This window comes from Strix uralensis, chromosome 5 (genome assembly GCF_047716275.1).
Source record: "Strix uralensis isolate ZFMK-TIS-50842 chromosome 5, bStrUra1, whole genome shotgun sequence".
NCBI lineage: Eukaryota > Metazoa > Chordata > Aves > Strigiformes > Strigidae > Strix > Strix uralensis.
In genome coordinates, this window is record NC_133976.1 from 22,650,147 (window position 1) to 22,655,866 (window position 5,720).

Here is a 5,720-nt window from a genome sequence, read left to right on the forward strand (position 1 = left end):
GCTTTCAACAACATCTATTCAGATATGGAACAAAAGCACAGCAAAAACTTCAGTTAAGCCAGGGAACAGGAAAATGCCTCCTGAATTTTAATTAACAGAACACACTGGAAAATGACTGTACTACATTCTCATAGGGCTGCTTCCAAATCAGACCAACAAATTAAAAAAGTTTCAAGTCTCTTTTATTTGCGTACTGCCCCTTACTTGGTATCTTAACTAAAACCTTCCTTATAGTTTAGCAGTTTTAGTTTTTATAATAGCCAGTGATAATGATGTTCAACATTCCAGTTCTTATTTCAAAAGAGTGTAAGCTACTTACAATGCAGCATTCCCCTAGAATAAACTACAGATAAAAATTCAAGTATTCAAGTATCCCAACAAGTTGGGAGGTTAGAAAGTTTGAAGTTAGAAATCTATCAAGAATTCTATCTTCACTGTATAACTCTTTTTTATCTTTTTCTACTAACCCTAGTTTTCTAGAGAGTTCAGATAAACCCTGCACACTTCAATCATGCTGACATTCATACTTACAGAACACCATGACTAAACAACATATTTTAAATGTAGCAGGCAGTAGTGACATGCAATGGCCAGCATACATTGGATCCAGTCCTCCTGCTTATTAGGCACTAAAAAAAAAAAAAAAAAGAATGCTTTTATCTTGAAGATGTTGGCACCTTGACAGCTACAGCAATGACAGGGTCTTTTGTCTAAACTTTAAACACTCTTGTAACCAAGACACAATTAAATCTTCAGTATTCTGAAGGGCATCACCTTTAAAGTATGCTCAAAAAACTTTAGCACAACACTACTTCTCAATTTGTACGGACTGTAGACTTTGCTCTTCTCATAATGTCAGCCAATACTGAAAGAATATTAAAATGTTACAATTGTTTTAATAGACTGAAACATGGAAATTCATACACCATACACAGCACTAAAGACAGCTGTAAACTGTGTGAGAAAAGGGGCAAAAAAGAGACTGTGTAGCCAAACAAAACTGTCTTAAGTAATTAAGCCCTTCTGTTCCTCTGTTCACAGAAGAAACAGTATGCAAATATTTCCATTATGTGTAACTTTTCAAAGACTATGGATTAATGGAAAATGGGCAATACTTCACATTTTTCAATGAATGCTAGGTACTGGTTTGCTCTAACACAATTACCATAGATATAAAACAGGATCATATTTTATCCCTTTTGACCAATTTAGGGAGATCAACTTATTTTTTACACAAAATTGGTGAGCTATTCAGCTATTTGATTTAATCTCTCTGAATAAAAATAATTTGTAAGTCCTGTGCCACTGAACAGAGCAGAGCTCAAACTCTAGAAATTTTTGTTCAGAATTCCAAGTGTTTCAGCCAGCATTGTACCTGAAAGTTCCTTCTCTCAAGTGTGGCACTACAGTGTTTTCTCTGGTTATGGTGAAATTCCTTCTGCCCCTTTCCTGTGCGCTTCTCAGTGTTTGCCATTTTCCTTTCTGCACAGAGGTTCACACAATTACTGTATCATCTGATTTGGCATCAGTGTCAACAAAAAACACTTAAACTTCACAGCTTAGTTTCTACTCTAAAAATTTTCTGGGGCCCTTATTTTAGGTTCCCTTCACTTCATGTTCTCAGTTCCATAAAAAGTCTTAGGTCATTTTTGTGTATACACAACCACAAGGCAAGATCTGGTAGCCAGAGCCCAAGCCACAGGCCAAGACCTTATAATGCTAGGTAAGGTGCAAAGGTGCTGTACAGAGATTCCTCCTAATTATAAAGATTGCATAGGAAACTGCTGGTTTTGGCTGGGATAGAGTTAATTTTCTTCGTAGCAGATAGTATGGGGTGTGGTTTGGATTTGTGCTGAAAACAGTGTTGATAACACAGGGATGTTTTCATTACTGCTGAGCAGTGCTTACACAGAGTCAAGGCTTTTTCTGGCTCTCACCCCACCCCACCAGCGAGGAGGCTGGGGGTGCACAAGAAGTTTGGAGGGGACACAGCTGGGACAGCTGACCCCAACTGACCAAAGGGATATTCCATACCATATGACATCATGCTCAGCATATAAAGGTGGGGGGAGAAGAAGAAAGGGGGGGATGTTCAGAATGATGGCATTTGTCTTCCCAAGTAACCATGCATGATGGAGTGCTGCTTTCCTGGAGATGGCTGAACACCTGCCTGCTGATGGGAAGTGGTGAATGAATTCCTTGTTTTGCTTTGCTTGTGTGTGTGGCTTTTGCTTTACTTATTAAACTGTCTTTATCTCAACCCATGAGCTTTCTCACTTTTACTCTTCCAATCCTCTCCCCAACCCCACCAGGGAGGGGTGAGTGAGTGAGCGGCTGGGTGGTGCTTAGTTGCTGACTGGGGCTAAAGCACAACAGAAGCCTACACAAAGACTGCAGGAAACATAACAATGCCAACAGAACGTTACAGGCTTCTGAAAAGGATTTACAAATTAAGTGGTTTTATTCTACGTTAGGCCAAAAGATGTCAAGGGATGACAATCAAATCAAATCAGGAGAGACTATGAAGAACTACTTACTTCCACCACTGAAATGACCACTGAACTGCCTGAAGCAGCTACAGCAGGTCATTTGTCAGGGCTGTGCCATGCGAGCATCCCCCCCAGTAACCACAAAAAATAAAAAACAGATTGACAATTATAACTGATCTGCCACAGGCTAATATGATAAGAAGGTACATACACTTGTCATAGTCCTACTTTTGTATCAGTGATTAATAAAAAAGCATTCTGTCCTGGACCAGTATCCCTAGCACTGAACCCAGGCTCACACCCATGTTCCCAAATCTAAACACAAAAATACACAGCACCTGAAGCTTTGGTGAATTTTGTGTTTACCATGCTGACCAACGCTTCCTTTTTCTGATGAGTTTTTATTAGCTACACTACTTATGCATTCTTTCACGCAGTATTTATTACACTATTTTAGCTCATTACCTGTATTCCTTGTTCAACATTTTCAGCTCTTTTAAAATCAGCTCTTTGAAGTATTTTGCTTCTCAGTCCCAAGACATGATCTGATTCCTTAATCCTTGTTTCCCCAGCTCATGTCTTGGGGCATGTACTGAATCAAGAGCAAAACATAGGCCCAAAGCTTCAAAGGGATATCTTGCTCCCCTAGTGTACTATAAACTTCTTTGGGTTTAGTCCTTCACGTCAATCATCATCTGAAGAGTTTAAACAGGTTCAATCAGTATGTATACTATCCACTGCATGCTATTAAAATACGAAGTACTTCTAGTTTTATGCATTTTAAAGCATATCCATCCTTTTCTGCCTAGGCCATTTTCTTGCAGTAAGATTTCTGAGAAGCACAGCCTGGGAAGGCTGTTATAAACTACAGGATTTTCAGACAGGAATTTATGCATGTATAACTACTCCCCTCCCTACTCCAGAAAAACAATTTCTTCACCTGTCACGTTTCTGCCAACCAACACTCCTCTGCCTGCACTCCACAGGAAAGTGAAAGAAAACAGTAGTTACAATGGTTTTAAATCAGCGTATCCAAAAGTGGAAGCTGCCACTCCCTCAGCACTCTTCTAAAAAGATCATGTACTACAGACACGCACACACATTTCTCCTCCCAAGAGCATCACCTCAGCTACTTCAGAGCAAGACACTGGAACCTGTATGTAATTACTGGCAACCAGAATTTCTTCTGGTCTAAGAACTGTATAGAACTCTATAAAAATGTTAAACAATCTGCAATGCACTTCTAGTCATTCTTTGCCTAAAGAATGCTGAGCTAACCATACAAAAATAAAAGGTTGCCAAAGACAACTGCTACTCTAGTCTCAGAATCTAATCACAGACTATGCTGTCTTTCTACAACAGGCATAAAGCAGTTTCCCATAAAAGTATACAGTGCTCTACCCAACTTGCTGAAACCATCTCCTTTAACAGTCTTACACAGCAGTTCCCATTGAAATTACTGCAATGCTGAGCTCATCAACTCAAAAACTATGCTTTGTGAAACAGTGTTTATTAAACAAAATTTAATGGGGGCTTATACAAGATACCTAAAGCGCATTGCGTGAAGAGAACTGGTAAAAATATCAACTATGGAAATGGTAAGCAACAGTCAGAAAAATTTTATCTCTAGAACCACAGCAGCTCTTACATCAATGCTATTAAGACAAAAATACTTATTTTTTCTGTTAACCCAGTTTATAATGTTCTAGAGTCTATGCTATCATTTTGAAACTGGCTGCTGCTGAGATTATAGCAATTCACCAACATGTCACTTGCATGTGCATACTCTCCCACGCACTCCATTTCACCGCACTGGACAGACTCCAGGGCTGGCTTATGTCCGGTGCCACAGAAGCGCTGGGAGCCCTCAGCCCAGGTGAGCTGGCAGCCTGCTGCGGGTGTTGCCTGCTCAGAACGCCTTGCTTACAGACACCAGAATACCTGTCATACACTATGACCACAATTCCAGACAGCATCACCAGCAACCAACAGGCTTCACGCACCCCTCTGCTTTAAGCTTTCTGCGGTAACCACACGACACCACCTTTACAGAATCACAGAATCATCTAGGTTGGAAAAGACCTCGAAGATCATCTAGTCCAACCATTAACCTAACACTGACCGTTCTCAGCTACACCATATCCCTCAGCGCTATGTCAACCCGACTCTTAAACACCTCCAGGGATGGGGACTCCACCACTGACCTGGGCAGCCCATTCCAATGCCTAACAACCTGTTCTGTAAAGAAATACTTCCTAATATCTAGTCTAAACCTTCCCTGGTGCAACTTGAGGCCACTACCTCTTGTCCTATTGCTCATTACTTGGTTAAAGAGACTCATCCCCAGTTCTCTGCAACCTCCTTTCAGGTAGTTGTAGAGGGCGATGAGGTCTCCCCTCAACCTCCTCTTCTCCAGACTAAACAACCCCAGTTCCCTCAGCCGCTCCTCATACGACATGTGCTCCAGACCTTTCACCAGCTTTGTTGCCCTTCTCTGGACACGCTCGAGTAATTCAACGTCCTTTTTGTAGTGAGGGGCCCAAAACTGAACACAGTAATCGAGGTGCGGCCTCACCAGTGCTGGGTACAGTGCCGAGTACTTTAATGCCTCTGCAACCCCTGAGGTCCTGAAACCCTACTGAAGGAGATCCTCTCACCCTCCTTTCTGCCAGCGGTCCCACCGCTCGGCCCTACCAGGAGGTGGCCCTCTGCCGCCTGTGGTGAGGAGCCAGCGCGCCCGCCCCAGGGCAGCAGGGTGACACCGCCCCGGCTCCGTCCCCTCGCAGCCGGGGGAAAGGCGCCTCGCGGCGGGGCGGGGCGGGCAGCCCCTCAGCGCGCGCGCACCGCCCCTGAGAGAAACCGCGAGGCAGCCGCGAGCGAGGGAAGTGGGCTGCCACCGCTCTGCGTCACGTGACGTCACGCTCGAGGCGCGCGAGCTGCGACGCGACTCCCCCAGCGCTGTGCCGGGCGATGCCGGGAGAAACCGCTCACGCCACGCCACGCCACGCCACGCCACGCCACGCCACGCCACGCCACGCCACGCCACGCCACGCCACGCCACGCCACGCCACGCCACGCCACGCCCTCCAGCCTGCGCGCCCGCAGCGGAAAAGCTGCATGGCCCCGCAACACCTCCTCTCGCCCGCCCAATGGCACGTGGCGTGGGCTCTTTCACGTGACCAGGAGCGAGCGGCGTGATTGGCTGGCGGCGTCGTGGGGGGCTTGAAACGC